We start from the raw sequence: 21111 nt of genomic DNA, 5'->3' as shown, positions 1-21111 counted from the left end.
AGAAGTTCTGTTTTTTTATCTTTAAAGTTGTTGGACTATCATTTATTACACCTCACAATTTTAAATACAGGGATATGAAGTACCACAGAAAATGTGGAGCCTAGTCTGATCTCGGAAGGCCTCAGCCTCCAACAGCTTAGAACAGGGCTTAGGTTCCCAACCAGAGATTGGGGCTGGGTGGCGGCGGTGAAAGCTCCGTATCCTAGCCACTAGATCAGTGGTCAGGGCCAAGGGCCCCGGCCCTTTTCTTTGCTCAAAACAATTACCAGAAAGATGGAAAGTAGTAAAGCAAGTAAAGTATTAAAAGGGGAAAAAGTACAGTACTTGTTGACAGACTCATGGGCGGACTCAGGAAGAGAGAGAGAGTCGCTGAGTTTGCACCTTTGTGGCAGTTTGAATTACTTTTATGGGGCATTTCTTCCAGGTTTCCTTTGGCCAATCATTGTGAACTTGCCTTGTTCACAGTCCCTATTTGATATCTCTCAAGATCCTTCACTGTGTGCACAGGCATCTCTTAGCCAAGATGGATTTTAATGAAAAAGCGTCTGGGTAGACCATCCCTAGACATAACTTCCATTTGGCCTCCAAGGGACCTATCTGCGTGTGTGCGGTCAGGGAGGTCTCCTGACTTCAAGAACAAGAGATACGTGGTGTGGGCAGGGGCCAGACTCCTTGTCTTAATTGTCCTGCTCTTCTCCTCTTGGAGTTTCCGTTCATAGGGATGACTCTCCCATTGCTTTACCCTGTTGATCAGTAGCTTAGTCATGTCTGACTCTGCGACCCAGTGGACTGCAGCACGCCGGGCTTCCCTGTCCTTCACTGTCTCCTGGGAGTGGGGGTGGGTGCCCATCTACCTCCTCCCTCAAGTCCATGTGTCTTGTCCTCCCTCAAGTCTAAGGCTAACTGGGTAATTGGAAGACCTCTGAATCCATTTCTATATGGACTACAATGTTTATTAAAGAAAATGTAATAAATGTGCAAATCTGAAGCTTACTTATATATTCAAAGTTAACAGTAACTGCAGCAATTGTTTAGAATTTAAATTTAGGCCAAAAAAAATTTTTTTTCAGGGAGGGCAGTTTCAACATTGACATTGTTTAGAATTACAGAGAATGATGCTAATAAAAAACAGACTAACTCTTAGTTGGTTTTACTATTGTTCAGTCACTTCGTTGTATCCGACTCTTTGCGACCCCCATGGACTGCAGCCTGCCTGGCTCCTCTGTCCATGGGATTATCCAGGCAAGGATACTGGAATGGGTTGCCATTTCCTTCTCTATGGTTTTATTATAGTTTTTACATTCTCTAGACAAGGCTGGCCCTGACTGCCTGCCCAGAGAGGTTTGCTCCACGTCTCTGCCCTTGATAAGTATGCCTGAATGTTTTCAGCAAGGAGGAGATACAATGAGCAAAGTGCAGATAATTTTGAAATTAACAACTGTAATAAAAGTACATAAAACTTTGTTTAAAGGTTGGAGTCGGGGTACTAATTTAATGATTTTAAAACTCAGAAGAATATTGTTTTCTTGATTTTTCTGATTTTAGTTATTAGCTGGGATTTTGTGAGAAGAGTCATTTAAATATGTATTATAAACACCCTTTGTAGGGTTGCAGCAAGTGCTTTTACTTTCATAAACATCCTTCTCAGTGTAAGTTAAAGGGACTGGTCTAGAATTATCTTTCTGGCCCTTTCAAGGCTAACAATCTGTGGTATCTATTTTGTTTCTTGTGAATGAAAGAACAAACTAGCACCCGTATCTCCACCCCTTCATCTCCCACAGTTCTCCTCCTTACTCCTAATCCTCAGGGGTCTGCTTGAAGAAGAGATTAAACTTGCACATCTTTCTGCATTTCTATAATCTCCACACCAGAAAAATGTAAGACACAGGCTAAATAATTAGGGGGAAGAGCCATAAATACTAAAGCATTTTCCGGGTCTTTGTGAACCTAAGGGTGTCCATGGAGAGGTTGAGTGCTCTGGGATGGGTCCCATTCTTATGCAGTGGAGGGTCTCATGATACAGAATGGGGAAAAACAAAGGGAACTGACATTTCTCTGCATAAAAATGGTAGTGAAAGCTACTATCTTCTTCCTGGGAAGCAGCAGTTCTGAAATTATGATGCATATGGGATTTTGACTCTGTTGTTTCTGAAAATTAGTTTTTGTCCTTGGAAAATGGTGTGTGTGTGTGTGTGTGTGTGTGTGTGTGTGTGTGTGTGTGTGTGTTATGCAACAGATGCCTCAACAGAAGCCTCCCCCCAACCCACCCCACCCCCTGCCTCTTGACTAGAGGGCATGTGAAAGTATATTCACCTCACACACCATACTGGGAAAATCTGATCTGGTTCAAATGGAGTGAGTGCGACAGCCCTCCTTCAACTGTCCTGCTGAAGGCGCTTTGATACTGCTCTTCACAGAGTAACTCACTTTAGAAAATATACTGCTGGAGATTGCTAGCTCCTACAGGCCAGAAGAGAGGTGAATCCTATGGTAAGACCAGATCCTAGGGGTGTAATTATCTTCTTTCTTCTCCTGCTAGTGCTCTTCCTCCTGATGCTGCTTCTTTTTTTAATTAATATACACCAAAAAAGATGGAATGGATTAATGGACTTCCATGTTCCCATCACTCATTCACAACTTTTGCTAATCTTACCCCATCCTTCTACGTGACACATACAACTTTAAAGCAAATCTCAGGTACATATGACTTCATTCTCAAGTTAATGATTCCCTTTTTTACATGGCCATAATACTTTTATCTTACCTTTAAAAACTAGTAATTCCTCAGAGCATCAAATATCTACTCAGTGTTCACATTTTCAGTTGTCTCATAACTGTCTTTTTTATGTTTTACATTTGTTTGAATCAGTTTCTATAATGTAAATAGTTGATTTTTCTTATTTTCTGTTTTCATCTTTTCTTCCTCACTGAGGTGGAGTTTTCTTAAAGGAAGGTAGAGGTTTGCACTGAGGAAGTATACATACAAATAATGATATCTAATAATTATGGATGTAGTCATAATAATTACTTGACACAGCATGTACTTTGTGTCCATGCTAGATGAAGTACTTAGCATTTAATCCTCACAGCAACTCAGTGGGTTAGGAACTACGATTTCCCAGTTTTGCAGTTGAGAAACTGGAGCACAGAGAAGTTCAGTAACTTGCCACGGGACATATACCTTGAAAAAGGTGGAGTCAGGATTTGAATCCAGTTTGTAATCACATGCTGTTTCTTAACAGCTAACAATTTATGTAGCACTTACTAGTGTCAGGTGGCATAGACATAGAGAATCTGACTGCTATGTGAGAGACCTGGGTTCTATCCCTGGGCAGGAAGATTCTCTGGACAAGGGAATGGCAACGCACTCCAGGATTCTTGCCTGGAGAATACCATGGACAGAGGAGTCTGGCAGGCTACAGTCTATCCATGGGATTGCAAATAAGCGGACACGACTGAGCAATTAACACACACAAGGCTACTAGTGTCAGACACTTTTCTAAGTGCTTGACTTGAGTTAACTCATTTAAACTTCACAAAGTCCCCATGAAGGCAATATAGTCATAATCCTCATTTCATAGATGGGTAAATCAAGACACAGAGTTTAGATATGAGTAGAGTTTTAAAAAATGTGGCTCTCAGTTGGACAACTCAGCAGACTCAAGAGACTACTCACCATTGCCCTAAAATGCTAAAGGAGGAGATCTTTAAAGGGAAATGAAGGAGGCTGACATGTATGTTACATCCTTTGCTATCCTCTCAGTTCACTATTGTACTTGGTCTCTTCCTTCTGCAGATGCTACACCATTCAGACACTTAAGGGAAACTTTAGAATCCATGTCATCATTCTCAATAATATTCTCTTAAGTCTATTCTAAACATGAGTTCAAAACACTTAGAAATGACTTTGCACTCTTCAGCCCTGGAGGCCAGTTACTGCCCAGCTCTAAGGGTCTACAGAGAATAACTCTACTTCACAGAGCTCACCTCAAAAGACCCATTGCATACACTGCACCTTCCCATCTTCCGTCTTTTCTTTCCACTTCTCTCTTGTGTTTTCTGTACTTGTGAAGATTTCTGTGGACAGATAGTGGCTGCACTTAAGTACTTAGAAGTTCTGCAAATTCAGGTAGAGTCCATGCTGACCTCAGACATTGATTTACACTATAGACAGTAATTGAGAGAGAAACCTAGCCACTTTAGAGATAATATTTGGTTCAGTTCTTTTAACAGAATGGGAATGGGTCTCTCTTGACAGATGCTGGAAAAAATCTGGGGCCTCTTAGGGAAAAAAACATTATTAATGGCTGCTGGAAAAAAATAATACATATTTAATTAAGGTTGGAGTTGTTAAAAGATAATTATTTTAAATTAAAGTCAAGATTCTCATGCAAGTATGAAGTGAACCAATGCCAAAGATTTTATTGGGTGCTTTCATTAGTGATTAAACCAGTAAGATGTTACAACCAGTTTAAAGGAAAAAATCTGAAGAGCAAACAGTTATATACAGGCAATGGGAAATGAGAAAATTAAGCTGCTAATAGATATGAAAACTTCATGGGCTAATAAAATGTAATTGTTGGAATCTTCTTTTCTGCAAGGGAAAATCAAATGTATCTTTACAAAACAAAATTCATTTGCATCTCTGTGGAGAAGAATCACTTGCATTACTATCAGCCTTCTACTATTTACAGAGTTGTAAAGTAGCCTAGTCAAAGGCAGTAAAAGGAACAGATTCCTATAAAATCAGATAAGCCCCATTGGTCATCTAAACAATGCCCTAGCTTCCCACTGAAAGGATATCCAGTAATCTTTTGCCCATTTCAAAGTCTTTCACAGGGACTACCCTGGTGGTCCAGGCGCTAAGATTCCATACTCCCAATGCAGGGGGCCCAGGTTCAATCCCTGGTAGGGGAACTAGATTCCACATTCCCCAACCAAGTACTGGCACAGACAAATTAAAGTAATAAGTAAATAAAAAATTTAAAAATGTATTTCACAAATTTTCCTAACAGACCCATAAATAAAAACATATTTATCAAGTAGAGTAACCAGGCAAGGTGATTTCTTAAAAAGATTCCTTAAAAAAGATGATGTTCACAGAGAGGCTCTGTAAGCCAGTTATCACTCTCCTGCTGTATCTCCCTTTTCCATTAAATTGTCTCTTTCTTTTAAGTTGTCATCATGAAAGATTTGGTACTGGGGTAAGGTAGAAAACTTGAACATTGTATCCAAAAGTGTGACTCAAGAAAAATGAGAAACTGTCACATCCTTGTTGGCAGGTGGTTTACTCCTGACACTGTTGAACCACCTACAGAAAGCTGATTAGTTACCCACCTACTACGTCAACATAGTCTCAGATGAAGTGCAGTTTCTCAACATACTTTCTGTTCATTAAATTGTACTGACATTTTCAATATCCAACTTTAAGATAAAAATATTGACCAGTGGACAGTTTATTGGTCTAGAAAGCTCACGTTCTCCTCCTTCCTGTTTTAGTGGCAGAGGCCATAACTGGGATGTAAAGCATAACCCTGATGTAAGTTTCACATGTTAGCTCTTCCCAGGCTCTAGTCTCCAAACACGCTTGGGGCATTGTTCTGTCCTTCTGGTTTGGACCTCAGATTGTGCCAGTTATTACCTGTTCTTTCCCACTCATCTGGATCTTCTTTTCATACCTGGAGCCAGAAAATTTCAAGATCACAAGTATTAGAACCTCCAGGAAGTTCCATTTGGCTTAGTAAAAAGGGATCATGACCACAGCAGTCCAAAACCAAAGGCCCAGTAGGGTTGATTATCCAAACAAAAGTGAGTGCAAGATATAGAAACTTCTAACAGCAGCATGGAACAGCCCGCTGGAAATAATTCTCAAGTGAAAGTGGAAGATACTATCCTCCTCACAAAACTGGAAAATACTTAAGTAAAATACCCAGTGCCAATGAGGGTGTGTATCTTAGTAAAGACATTTGGGAAATTGAATGGCTCTATGACCAAGAGCCCTAGAGCATCATACCTCTCGGTCTACCATGTCCCCTTCTGGGGACAATTCAAAATATAGTGAAAAGTTAATGCACAAAAAGCTATACTTTAATATTATTTGTAAAAATAATAAAAGCAACCTGAATTTAGCAATAAAGATTGATAACAGACATTTGTCTCTGTTTTTAAATAAGACATAGGTATTTAAATAATGATTATGAAGAGCTTAAAAACACACCACAGGAAAATGTATGATAATTGAATTTTTAAAAGTTTTTACTATGGAAAAATATCAGACAGACAAAAAAAAGTAGAGAAACTTACATGATGAACCCTTACATTGAACAGTTTGTTATACAGTTATTAATGCAAAGCAAATTCATTTCATCTACTGTATTCACTTTATTTCCCAGATTATTTGAAGCCAATCTGAAATGATATCATTTCATATGAAAATGTTTCAGCATGTACCTCTAAGGGAAAAGAATCCCTTAAAAAACATACATGCCATCTAAAAAATTAATAATATACCCATAAGAAAATATTCAAAATCCCAACATTCCAAACAAATAACCACAATTATTACATCCCTTTCATCAGCTCCTTTGATCCTGTTCTTATTCTACTGGGTTTTGGGTTAGCAATCTGAGTTCACAAAGTTATCAGCTTCAGGACCAAAAAGTAAGTCCTGGAAATCCTGACTCAGAGTCTTGGTACAGTCTGAAAGTTGTCCAAGGGCTGTCAGTTCAGAAGCCTGTATTCTGAGTCTATTCTTTGAAGTATTGATAATTAGAAAGCACAGGACAGTTGTTTTCTTGAGGCTCTAAGTTTTTTTGTTAAAGATCCAACCTGATCTCTGATTTGTAACTTAGAGCAGAGCCTTCAGGCAAGTATGAGAGAAAAGAAGAAATGATCTCTAAGACTGAATGGCCGTGGTTAATTTATTACAGTAACCAGCAATATCAGAATGGAGAACAAAATTGTCTAATGTGTGCATGTTGCATAAGGGTCTGATCAATGTTTCCCCTGAGGATAAGAACATATTATGGCCATCAAGGGCAGTGGCAGTCTTAAGACCTCTCTGTAAATTGTACTATTTCTGAACTATTTATAAAAACATTTTACCTCTATAAACTTAACTTGGTGAACGCTGAGCATCTCTTCTAATTGGACGACTCTTCCTATGCTACTCTTAACAATAGTATTGAATTTATTTTAAGAATGTACTATGCTGCCCAACAAATCTAATTATGTCTAATATTCTTTTTTTTATAAAGTAAGAGAACAAATCTTTGGATTTTCTAGAGGTTGAGTATCTCCAAGATAGTTTTCTGATCATTTTATTTTTTCTGAACTTGGGGTCCAATTTTGGGAAGGCAAAAGCAACAGATTTAATAGAGTAGACTTGGTCCATAAAAATAGGATCATGGATGCTTGAGAAAAAAATTTACCTAATCATTAAAACAGTATTTAAAATAGAGAAGTAGGTCAAACAAATTTAAGCAATATTGGCTCTTTCATATGTGAAGAGACTTTCTTCTTTGTTCTTAAAGTAATCACAGATATGATATAATCAACATAAAGAAGCTTATTCTCATGTAATATAAATCTCCGCTATCTGAATGGATTACACAAAAGGTGTAAATAGTACCTGTTTGTTACCCCTTGTTAAGCGCTCTAATACAAATTTAACATTTTAATAGAGAGAAAGCCAGTCTATTTTTGCATTAATTCAATATTTGGCAATAAAGAATTCCAAGTTCCTTTTCAAAAAATTATCTTTTGAATAAACCCATCAAAACAAAGATATCTCTGCCAAAATTTGAACATATTTCATTGCTTCTTTTTAGGAAAAAAAAATGACAAATATGCTTTACTTTCAGTAAACCTCCTACAATTTTCTGTCTCCATTCAAGTGTTGTCTTTCCCTATCATGTTTCATGTTCTGGAACAGGTATTTTCATTTAGAACAAAGCTACTCACTTTTTCATTGAAAAACCAAACAAATTTCTTTACAAATGTTTTTCTTGTCTTCATTATAGTTTACACTATATTGTCACCATTGTCCTTAGTATGATCTTACGACCTATAGTAGGGCTTCCCAGGTGGCTCAGTGGTAAAGAATCCACTTGCCAATGCAGGAGATGCAGGAGACGTGTTCAGTCCCTAGGTCGAGAAGATCCCTTGGAGAAGGGAGTGGCAACCCACTCCAGTACTCCTTTCTAGAAAATTCCATGGACATAGAAGCCTGGTGGGCTGCAGTCCATGAGGTCACAAAGAGTCAGACGCAACTTAGTGACTGAGCACACAGCACACACACACTACTCATTATTAACTATAACTTTTAAACAAACTAACCTCCATTTCACAGAGAAACCTGAGAGATGGGTGATTGAGAATTGAGTACTTATAAACAAGCTCAAATGAATTTGTTCATTAACATGACATAAATGTATGCTACTCTATAGCCTGGTATTAAACAATGATATATATATATATTCATTTAAACTATGTTGAGTACTCATTGTTTGAGCAGTCTTAGAGATTATCTAGGTATCCAGAGATTATTCACTAAGTTGATGTAATAGTCCAATATTTTAAAGAATATTAAAAGTTACATTTTAGTTAATGTACTATAGAACATAATAATTGTTGATACCAAAAAGATTGTCACAATTTTAATTCAATTTGGTTAGACACATAATTTTACATTTTTCATAATCTTCAACATTATTAAATAGTAATACTAACTTATTTCATCAATAATCAGTAGAAAAAGTTGAGGATGCTCAGAAAACAAACTTAGATCTTCTAAAAAAAAAATGTACAAATATATTCTGATTACACTAATATGAGGGGAAAAGATACATTTTTTTATTAAAACACAATTATAAGCTAGTGTGATTTATCCAGTCACCTTAATTGTGTGACTTTAAATTATTATGAATTATAAGTTATGCATATATATTTAAATTATCATATAGAATACTTCTTAGCACTTTCTAAAAGATTATTTTCGCTGAAAGGCTAGAACATTTATGGAGTATTCTGTTGTATTTATTTTCTAGAAGTTCTGGAGATACTAGATTTATGTATTCGTACTGTAAGTATAAATAATAGACTTACCCTATAAGTCAATCAGAGCAGAGTTCTTTTGATTTAAAACACCCTATTAATACCCTCCAGAGGTAAGAAAGTGTTTCACACACATGATGAGAGAGAAAAGCTTTTCTCAGCTGTAACGACCTGACTTCAGCTTTATAACTTCAGTTACAGTTTAACTTCAGCTTCAGTTACCAGTAAACTTGAAAACAAAACCTCACCACTCTAGTTCTCAATGGGCTGTTTTCCTTTCTAGTGGGCACAAAATTGGTTCTTAATTGATTCGAGCTCACAGTATATAAATAGTCAAAGAAAAAGATTAACAAGTTGGATTAGCTTTAAACTCTCACCTGATGGAAAATAGATGCCCATTATCCACCTGACAGAGATCATCAATGGTAAAACCAAATTTCCCATTATAATCAACCATGTGCATATACACCCATGGGGTCAAGTCTTAACTTTTGAGTTGAGACCTGCCTAGAAGCCTTAATTCTAGAAAAAGACTTGGCCCAGCTTGTAAGTTTTGTAGGGATGCTCTAGATTATGCAGTTGAGACCTGTCTAATGGTTAGAGACAAGACATGGGCTTAGAGCCTGGACCTAGCTGTGGAAAGACATGCATAGGTTCATATATACCAGCTCTCCCCCAAAACAAGCCGTAATGTGTGCTTATTTCTATGGTGTAAATTTTCCTATAATTGCTCTTTTTGATTGTGTTACCAACACAACATCATGAATGCAGAATTGGGAAGGGATTCGTATATTTAGTTCCCACAAACCAGTGTAATCTGCTGTGGGACAAACTGCTTGACCGTAAGTTAATCAAAACAGACAGATGAGCAAACTTGTCTAAGAACAGAAACTAAAGCACAAAATCAGGAAAAAGAAAGAAAATCTTTAGAAATACAGTTATTTGGCATTCAATCTGAGACAAGAAAAAATATGCCTGAGTTTAATCACTTCTTGGGCCATGCAGTTTACTTACACTAGCAAGTAAAGTCCACAGGAGTATCTCAACAGATCTCCCGAAATGGCCCTAGTACACAGTATTTCACAAGATTTGTTGTTTTAGTTGCTCAGTTGTGTCCAACTCTTTGTGACCCCATGGACCATAGCCCGCCAGGCTCTTCTGTCCATGGAATTCTCCAGGCAAGAATACTGGTGTGGGTTGCCATTTCCTTCTCCAGGGGATCTTCCTGACCCAGGGATTGAACACTCATCTCCTGCATTGGCAGGCAGATTCTTTACCACTGAGCCACCAGGGAAGCCCATGTCAGAAGATAACTTGTTTTATTTGTGAACAATTTTCATAGTTAGAAAAGTTTTTATTTGTACTTAGCCAAAAATTCTATTTTCCTGTAACTTCTAACCAGAGGGCTTAGTTATGCTCTTGGGAAATGCACAGAATAAATCTAATCTTTTGTTCAGTAAACTTTCAGTAATGATTACAGTTACCTTAGGATTTTAGTGCTAGTCCAACTTTACAAATAGGAAACTGAGACCTAGAAAGGTTAATGACTTTCCTCAATTCATATAGTACTGTGATTTATCACATTTGATGCAATCAGAGATGAAACTTAAAAACTGTCACAACATATCCCTCTTAAGTCTTTGTACTATAGTAATGTTAATACTTTAACTAATGTGTCTGTAAGACCTCTCATCATCTTAGCTGCCCTCTTCTTGTATAAACAATGTCACTCTGAAAGTGAGGTTTTGTTGTTCTTCGGTTGCTAAGTTATGTCCAACTCTTTGCGACCCATGGACATGCTAGCATGCTAGGCTTCCCTGTCCTTCACTATCTCCAGGAGCTTGCTCAAACCAATGCCCATTGAGTTGGTCATGCCATCCAACTGTCTCATCCTCTGTTGCCCCCTTCTCCTCTTGCCCTCAACCTTTCCCAGTATCAGCGTCTTTTCCAATGAGGTAGCTCTTTGAATCAGGTGTCCAAAGTATTGGAGCTTCCGCATCAGTCCTTTGATGAATATTCAGGGTTAATTTCTATTAGGTTTAACAAGTTTGATCTCCTTGAGGTCCAGGAGATATCCAGAATCTAATCAGATGCCACAGGCGTCAGCTGATTAGTTCAAGGAATAGTGTATTCTGAATTCTGGAGTTAATATTTTCTAAATAATTTGGCCTGTCACTTTAATTTTTAACTCCTTGTCAAATAACATTTTCAAAAGTTTAAAGCATGGTCTCTTAGAAATATAAAATAAACACAGGTCAAAAAATTTATTCAACTCATTAGTAAAGGAAACATAAGATATTAATAATAAAGCTAGTTTTAAAACTATTTGAGAAGCTAAGAAATACATAGTCCATCAAGAAGTGCACATTGCAGTAAGTTTTTTAAGTTAGAAAAAAATATGTTTAATACCTTATTGGCCAATAAATCATAACTTTTGAAGTTCTCTTTTCCACCAAAGAGAAATCATTTGCATCTCTATCAGGTAAAAACCTCTAAGGTGATATTACTTTCATAGTTTTTAGGCTCTAATTGATAAATAAATAACAAGGCCAAATGAGGTCACTCCTAGAAAATGGAAACATCCTTAACTGCCCTCTTAAACAATCTCCCAGTATGACATTAAAAGAACATATAGCCTACTCTTTTGCTTTATCTTCAAGTATCATAGAATATGTCTTAACATATTTTATGAGTCATTATTTTGTCAGTCTCCTACAACCTGATAAAGTGTAACAAGACAGTTTACATTTATTTATATGAAGTTATTTCTATTATTCTAGTTTGTCTTCCTTCCCAGTGCAGGGTTCTTTTCTGTTATGTCCATGATAAGTGATGGTCAATGTTGAGCAGCTCTGCGTATTGCCAGGTAGCAAAATTTTTGTTAGAAACTCTAGTTCTTAGAGAAGTCTTGCTTGTACCGGTGGAAATATGCTCCCCTGTAATTTTTACTCACTGAATATTTGAATTAAGGGGTAGAAAAACCAGGCGGCTACTGAGTATTAATTTTAAAAGAAGTGCTAAAGTATCAATGGACATGGGTTTGGGTGAACTCCAGGAGTTGCTGATGGACAGGGAGGCCTGGCGTGCTGTGGTTCATGGGGTAACAGAGTCGGACATGACTGAGTAACTGAACTGAAAGTATCCCTAAGCTCAGTTGTAAAATGTTGACAGTTAACACACATCACTCCTCACATAACTGAGGTCCTGTAAACTGGTTCTGCTAGAATTAGACAGTGCTTTCAAGGGGAAATTGAAAAATGTATATTCCTCATCTACACTAAGTGATCTCTCTTGAGTATTTTTGAGAGGCAAATGCATGTTTAGCGTAAGGCAGATAAGGGCTGGTCCCCCAACTCCAGAACTTACTCACTGGCATCTAACAGTTTGATCACCTAAAATTCCAAAACCCAATAATGCCATGATATTTACTAGGAATGGTTGGTTTATTATTACAAATTATAAGCACTTTATTAGGCCATAATTTTCCCACTGAGATAATAAAATAGCCTAAGATTATAATATAGTACATATTGGATAAAAGAAGGAAATGTGCACCAACATGAAAGTCAGATAAAGAATCTCAAATGTATTTGGACAGGATATTTAATGACACACATGTAAATCACCTCTTTTCTTAAGAGAGCCTAAGTGACTTAGGCTATCCAGTTGTGAGTGACATAAAAGCTGGAAAAAAAATGTTTTAAGTTAAAAGCATACTGTTATGTTACCACATTAATAAATCCTTTGTTTTGAGCATAAAGAACTATACATTTTATTGGCAGAAAAAAAAGTTTCTCCCGCTTTTGCCAGATGCATGTTTAACAGATATTAAAGAAATGCAGGCTTGCATTGCTACCAGATTATGAGCCCTCATCTCATTCTCGCACTGCTGATTAGTTCCAGTTCTAACATCTGGAGCCATGCCAAGTAAGTTTAATCCAGCTTCCATCTGACCTTCAGATTCTTGAGAACAGTTACCCCATTCTCCTGCTGTCTGTCTTCTTCAGATTAAACAAGTATGCACCTCCTTAGGAATGGCTTCAGGATTGCTTATTTTCATGATTACCTTCCTGCAGAAGCTTTTTAGTTTTCAGTGTGTCCAAAACACAACATAACACATGTCTGATGCCACATTGACATCAGGCCGTCACCTCGCTCAACCTGCTTTGCCAACTCTGTGTTAAATAACAAGGGAAAGTGAAGGAAAATAAACATCTCACGTCCCTTTAATGGAGTGGCTTAGCCTGTTAAACTTCCTGGAGCAATTTAGAGTTCTCACTAAGCTCAGGGGTACTCAGTCAGGGTCTAGTCAAGAGACAGAAACCGCATCAATTATTTGAAGAGAGAAGATTTAATGTAAAGCAGTGTTAGCAAGGTAGTAAGTTGTTTAGTAGGTAATTGAAAGGGTAAAGAGGAATTCTAAAACATTACAGAGTAGTAACTGTGTGAAGCTGTTATTACCCTATGTTCGCCTACCTCAGGGTAGATACTAAGACAGGATTGAACCTGCAAAGAGTTTATTAGGGGAAATGCCTGTGTAGAGGAAACCCAGAGGGAGCAGGGAAGGCTGAGATGCAGGTATAACCTGAGTGAGAAAGAAATGGCCATAAAATCAGAGGACGTTTTGCCAAGCCATAGAAAAGTTATTGGGCCAAAGAGGCTGGTCAGAGGAGTCCCAGTCTCCCAGGAATCAGATGCCCCATTGTTCTGGTAGGCTCAGTTAGTACGGTCAATTAAAATTAGGTCTGTCAGATAAAATATAGGACATCCAGTTACATTTGAATTTCAGATAAATGATGAATAAAATTTTAGTATAAGTATATCCCAAGTATTGCATGTGAGATACTTATATTAAAAAGTTATTTGTCATTCATATTTAATTGGCATCCACCTGACAGTTTTATTTATGAGGTCTCTTAATCCTAATTGTACTTCATACGGCTGAAGTTCTGTGAGGTGCATTCTCATGGCTACCACACACTCTTGGGCTTAGGAGAAGAAAAGTAAGAGGTTGCAATTATTAAAACTTCAAATCTTAAAAGAGGATCTTAAGAAGATGAAACTCAGACATCTAAGGAAAGGGTCCTCAGTATTCTGGGTGGGGATAGAACCGGTTTTACAGCTATTGGAAAACTACAAAGTGGATTCAGCTGCTGCCCTGGGAAGGAACCGCTTGCTCTGGGGATGAAGAAGTGTTGCTGGATAGGACCCCAAGATGACTGGAAGCCAACTGGAAGCAAAGAGAAAGCAGCCTTGTAGTCTTCCCTCAGCACCTGCTACTAGCAGAGTCTCACGTGGAGCCACTGGCAAGGCAGAAATGCAGAGCAGAATATCAAAGACTGGGTTTGGGATTTAAAGTAAAAATTTAGTTACTATCAATCACAAATGCAGATTACCACAGATCACACCCAGTTAAAGAAATGCTGGGAAATGACTGGCTATTGCCCTACATGATTGCAGCATGACTCCCAGCTTACAAATTCCATGGTTTAATGGTGATGAGCTTTTGGGACATGGTATCCCAAAGAAGGGCCCCTTGGCATATTGAATATTTTAAGCTTGAAGGAATTTGAGAAATAGCAGGTGTTGGGAGTCTCTGACATCCTTGAAGCAGGTCATAAGACCCTCATGTGAGAGGTGCCCTCTCCATACCCAGAGAAAAAGAGCATCCTTATCTCCTAATCTCCATATCATCCTATCTCCAAGATGGAGGGACACTGGGAGGAAGCTAAGCAAACAGGCTTAGCTAAGTGTCTCCCAGTTTACCACTCACGACTTACATCCTTTGTCCTATCTCATTTTTCCACTACTTATCGCTCAAACCTAATATAAAAATATTCAGGTTTAAGGGACTTCCCTGGTGGTCCAGTGGTTAAAATTCTAAGTTTCCAATGCAGGGAATGTGGGTTCAACCTCTGGTTGGGGAACTGAGTTCCCACATGCTGCGCTGTGAGGCCAAAAAAAACTTCAAGTTTAACCTGTTCTTCAGGTCTCCATTTCCTTATGAAGGCTCCTCCCTCATGTAAAACTTACATTAAATACATTTGTGTGCTTTTTTCTTATTAATCTGTCTATTGTTACCAAGTCCCAGCCAAGAAAAAAGATTTTTTTCTTCCTCTGTGTTAACAGAAAGATGCTTGTCACCAATTCCCATTCCCCATTTCAGGCAGATTACATGAACAGCCAACATGACTAGAGAATAATTTGCTTTTCCTTTTGAAATTCTCTTCTTGAAAAAACAAGAGAGGTCCTAACTAGGGTAGGACCTCAAGTCCATAATGAGGATTGGCAGAGGGATAGGAGAGGATATGCAGTCTTGTGTTACATAAAAAATAGCCACAAATCTGAAAGACTCTAGTAAACCTAATCACCAAGGAAAACAGGTATTAGAATCCCCAGGTTGCCAGTGGACGTTAATCCCTTAGGACATGGAAGCCCTTATGAGGAATTATATAACATTGAGGAAGAGGATATGTCATACTTGAATATGCCTCCTGGTTCTCCCAGACATTGTCTTGTTTTGGCCCCTGTGTATTTCCACACATGGGGTAGGGGAGCTGATGACTGACCTCAATCCAGAATATAATGAATAATCTTGGAAGTTTTTAAGTGAAAAGGTGATATAGTCGTGTCTGTACCTTAGAAGAGAATCTTACCAGAGGGCAAAAGATAAGGATTTATCAGTAATTCATTCAAGATATAATGAGGCCCTAAAGTAAACTAGTACTTTAGAGCTTACACTAATCCAAACTGGAGCATTTTCTCCAAGATGAAACAGGATTTTAAAGGAGATTTCAAAAGTAAAATATTTAATGAGTAATAGGCCTGGAAAATCCCATGGACGGAGGAGCCTGGTAGGCTGCAGTCCATGGGGTAGCTAAGAGTAGGACACGACTGAGCGACTTCACTTTCACTTTTCACTTTCATGCATTGGAGAAGGAAATGGCAACCCACTCCAGTGTTCTTGCCTGGAGAATCCCAGGGATGGGGGAGCCTGGTGGGCTGCCGCCTATGGGGTCACACAGAGTTGGACACGAATGAAGTGACTTAGCAGCAGCAGCAGCAGCAGGGGAATTGTATCTAACTTTTAGTTTTTTAAACCTTTTTTTTTTGGCATTTCTGCTCCATTCACATCCATGCATTCACTTGCAAATAATTCCCATCAACCTTTCAAATGTTAACAGATGGAAAGAAAAGTAGGAGCATTTTGGGTGGGATTTCTGTGATCCAAATGAATGAGAGTTAAATGTAAATAGCTGGAAAAAAAGAATTCTCTGATTGTACAGTAATTGTTATTTTCATTTCAAGGGTTTCAAAAATAGAACAGTATCTTCTGGTAATTGCTTCCTATATTAGTTATATATTATTGCATAACAAATTTCCCCCAAACTTAGAAGCTTAAAACAACAACAAACATCTATGATCTCTGGCAGTTTCTATGGGTCAGGAATTCTGGAGCAGCTTAGGTGGGTGATTCTGGCTTGGGGTCTCTCAAGAGCCTAGAGTCAAGACATTAGCTGAAACTGCAATTGTCTGAAGGCTTGATGGGGCTGGAGGATCCCCTTTTAAGATTGCTCATACATGTGACTTGCTTTTGAGGTGGAGGGCTTCTCCTCATAAACTTTTCCTAGGGATTCTCCAGTGTTCACAGGACATGGCAGCTTTCTTCCCCTCAAGCAAGTGACCCAAGAGAGTGAGAACCAGGCAGAAGCAATTGCTCTTAATGAGCTAGCATTGGACATAGCATCAGTTAGCATCACTTCTACCACATTCTATTCATCAGAAGCTCTTCACTAAGTCTTGCCCACATTCAAAGGGAGGGGAATTAGGTTCAACCTTTTGATGGTAGGCATGATAACGATTTTGTGAACATGTTTTAAAAAAACACACTTTAACTTAAAACACGTTTTGCATTTTGTGCACCAAATAAAATTCTCAGCTCATTGAACAGCTTCACAAAACTAAGTGACCAAAACCAAACAGCTTCACAAAACCAAATTCCAGTTGCTGGGAACTGATATGTCACTTCTTTGGTCAACAATAGCTTGCCAGTTTGCTCTGAGATGTCTCAGAGTTGTGCAGTCATACATGAGTAAAGTGTGAACTTTGTAATCCAAAGAGGGGAAAAACCCTAAAAGACCAAACCACAGCAGTTTCATCATCTGAATTATTTTGCTTGAATTTCCATTGAAAAGGCAGTTTCTTAAATTCAAGCTTCAATGTCAGAGAAATGGAAAAGCTCTAACGAGTTCCTAGGAGTATAATATGTAAGTGATGGAATTCCAATAATTTGATACTTATTGTGGTGGTTTAGTTGCTAAGTTGTGTCTGACTCTTGCGACCCCATGGACAGCATTTACGTATGATAGAGACTGTCCATTATGGAGCCACTGAACCACCACAATACTTATTAGGAGTCAGGAAGAATGTCCCCACCAGGAAAACTAAAACATCATTACAGCCAAACAAGAAACATTTCTACATTTATGTCTTCGTCCATTTTAACTGCTATAACAAAATAGCATAGGTTGAGTAGCTTATAAACAACCATTAATTTCTCATAGTTCTGGAGGCTGGGGAATGTAAGATCAAAGGGTTGGCAGCTTCTGTTTGCTCTGAGAGGCTAGGCATCCTAGACAGCTGTCCTTTTATTGTGACCTCAAAAGGTGAAAAGGGTGAGATATCTCTTTTATAAGGACAATAATCTCATTCAAGTAGGTGGCACCCTCATGACCTAATCACCTCTCAAAGGCTCCACCTCCAAATACTGTCACCTTGGAAGTTAGGATTTCAACATATGAATTTTGGGGGAGGATATAAACATTTAGTCCATGACAATTTAACTAACTGGAAAAGAAAAGAACCCTCAAGATTTTGAGAATGCCATCTGGGAGAAGAATCAAAGATCAACACTCTAATAACTTTGGGGGTTTTTTTTGGCGGGGAGGGGGGGAGGAGGGGAGGTGATGACATTCAGAATTCCTGTTACAATTAGCTCAGCTCTTGTTCTTCTGTTAAAAGTCTTTTTCTAAAAATTTTTAGATATACTCCATATTTTATTGATTTTTATTGGAATATACTTGCTTTACAATGCCACGTTAGTTTCTGCTGTACAAGGAATGAATCAGCTGTATGTGTACATATATCCCCTCCCTCTTGAAGCTAATGACTTTGGTTGCTTCTTATCTTCATTGATACGGCAGTTAAACTTGGAGCCTTGACTTCCTTTGCTACTGCTTCTCCTTTTGGAAGGTCTGCAACTGTAGCTGTTAGAAAGATAGGTAACCTTTATCATATATATATATATTTATTTATTTGGCTGCACTGGGCCGTAGTTTGAAAGTGAAAGTGAAGTCACTCAGTCATGTCCGACTCTTTGCGACCCCATGGACTGTAGCCCACCAGGCTCCTCCATCCATGGAATTTTCCAGGCAAGAGTACTGGAGGGTCTCCCGCATTGCAGGCAGACGCATTGCAGGCAGACGCTTTACCGTCTGAGCCACCGTAACCTTTCTCTCTCTCTCTCTCTCTCTCTATATATATATATATATATTTTTTTTTTTTTTAATATTTGGCTGCACTGGGTCTTAGTTACAGCACATGGGCTCTTTAGTTGTGTCGTGTGAACTTTTAGTTGTGGCACGTGGGATCTAGTTCCCTGACCAGAGATTGAATCCAGGCCCTGTGCACTGGGAGCACAGTCTTAGCCCCTGGACGACCAGGGAAGTCCCCTAACCTTTATCTTTTGCCTCTTGGTTTGATTCTGGCTTGTTAGAATTTCTTTGCACCTGAGCTGAAATCATGAGTTAACTTCAGAAAACAAATCCCAGGAAGTAAGGCGAGTCTAGCTAAAAAGAAAAATAATACTTTGCCTAGAGCAGCAATATTAACAAGGACCTTTTCAAACTGGTATTGCTTCCTTCCCTCAGGGGCAAGGGGAAACATAAAATTCAGTGGCTATTGCTTTCTTAAGAGAAAGAAGAGACGTGCCCTGTGATTATGGTGCTGGGAGAGAGGGGGGATTTGGAGTCTTTGGGACCATAAAAGGAAGAATGAAATGAACTTACAGAAACGAAAAAGCCATCAAGATCACCTAGCATTGGCAGAAAACTGGACGTCTACTTGTAAATCATGGGACATGCTGGCAAAAGCACTATGGTGTTTGGTGTAGAATTGTAGGAGAGAAGCACACAGTGTGGAAACTGAATGCGTACATGTGTGCTAAGTTGCTTCAGTCGTGTCCGACTCTTTGCAGCCCATGGACTGTAGCCCACCAGGCTACTCTGTCCTTGGGATTCTCCAGGCAAGAATACTGGAGTGGGTTGCCATGCCCTCCTCCAGGGGATCTTCCTGACTCAGGGATTGAACTGATGTCTCTTAACATCTACCTGCATTGGCAGGTAGGTTCTTTAACCCTAGCTCCACCTAGGAAGCCCTGGAAACTGAATACTAAGAGTTTAAGAGCTTGTGAGTATTAGGGGATCCTGGAGACTTCCTCTCCCACTTGGTCCCTACACTTGAGTTTGTTCTAGGAGATAAAGAGTATTGATCTGTCAAATTAAGCTTCTGCCTCCCCAAACCAAACCAATTTATAACTTTACACCATCTGTTGGTGTTAGTGGTGTGATTCTCTCCTATACTAATTAATGGCTCAAAAAGAGCTTCAAGGACCTAGTTGTGAATTTTTGCCAGTTTCCACTACGAGTAAATTAAGGTTTCATCTTAATTTAGACAGTGTCCTCTACTTGTCCCCAAGCCCTCAAGGATCTGCCTTCTCACTTGTAGGAAGTTCAGTTCTCTCCCTTTTTCATTGCATCCCTGCCCCTACTACCATATTTCTACTGGATACTTCAAGAGAAAGTTTAAAGTCTGAGCCTCTAAACACAACTTTTAGAAAAGATCCTTTTACCTCTAACTTCAGTTAAGAAAGCCTTTCCTTTGTCAGGGCCCTTCACACTGGAAGAGAAGTTTGACAGTATTGTAAAAGAGTGAGAAATCCAATGTCGAAAGAAGAGAACCTTTATTCAAAGAAAAAAAAAGGCAAAGTTAACTTTCAGAATCACTGTTGGACAAAAATCACGTTACCTAGATTTACTGCTGAATCATGTATGACTTTGCAAAAATCACTTAATTTTCTGTGCCTTAGTTTCCTTATCTCTCAAATGAGAAACTTAGACCAATTACTGTAAAGTATAATTCTAAAGTGACATGATAGTATATCAACATCCCTCAATGATCATTGACCATGTGATATGTGCCACTATCCTTAGGGCCTAACAAAGTGTGCTCTATGTCTGGACATGACACCTTCTAAAATCAGGGTGAAAACTGCTCCGCAAGTTACTTGGGAAGTAAGCAGGCAGTTGAGGGGCAGGTGCATGGTGGCTAGTTGCCGAGCTTCACAACACAGTTGGCTCTTGACATCCGTGGGTTCCTCACCCACCTAAGGAGGGCCAGCTGTCTTGTACCATTTTGTATGAGAGACTAATGCATTCTTGGATTTTGGTATCTGGGTGGGGTGAGTCAGGGGGTAGTCCTGGAACCAGTCCCCTGTGGTCACAACCACTCTTCCCCTCCCAGACCCATCGCTTCTTTCCCTTTCTTCTTCCCTCAATGCTCCACACAACCCCCAGATTCCTAATACCTCTCCAGGGCTCGAAGTCACGGAGACAATTGCCACTATCTTCAGAGTCATCCCAGGTGGCGTCCCTGGGGGTGCTGCCTAGATTAGATGTGGGGTAGCGAAATACCTGACACATGAAAAGCAAGACTCATCTGGTGGGAGAGGTAAAGATTGTTTTTGGATTTATTTAGTTAGTCCCTTTTGCCTCTCAAAATAAACATCTTTGTGCTCAGTTAAAAAGCTTTCCAAGATGTTCACAAGAGAAGGGGAAATTCTTGCCAAAAACTTAAGCCCAGCCAGACAGGGATACTGAAATTTTGCTGCCTGTGGAAGCACGTGGCCAGGCGAGACTTTGGCATAAAAAAACAGTAATCTGTGTTTAAATGATGGCAGAGTAGACTTCTGGTGTTCAGAGGCTACATTAAGGGAACCCA

At 38.9% G+C, this 21111-nt stretch overlaps 1 protein-coding gene across 6 annotated transcripts in view; it reads left to right on the top strand.

The window, feature by feature from the left end:
* JADE1 (jade family PHD finger 1) overlaps nt 1–21111 on the top strand; it is a 300977-nt gene that overhangs the window by 134414 nt on the left and 145452 nt on the right. The gene's annotated exons all lie outside the window — the stretch shown is intronic.

This window comes from Bubalus kerabau, chromosome 16 (assembly GCF_029407905.1).
Source record: "Bubalus kerabau isolate K-KA32 ecotype Philippines breed swamp buffalo chromosome 16, PCC_UOA_SB_1v2, whole genome shotgun sequence".
In the NCBI taxonomy this organism is placed as follows: domain Eukaryota; kingdom Metazoa; phylum Chordata; class Mammalia; order Artiodactyla; family Bovidae; genus Bubalus; species Bubalus kerabau.
The sequence above is the reverse complement of the archived record's forward strand: the minus strand, read 5'-3'. Positions and strand labels throughout refer to the sequence as shown.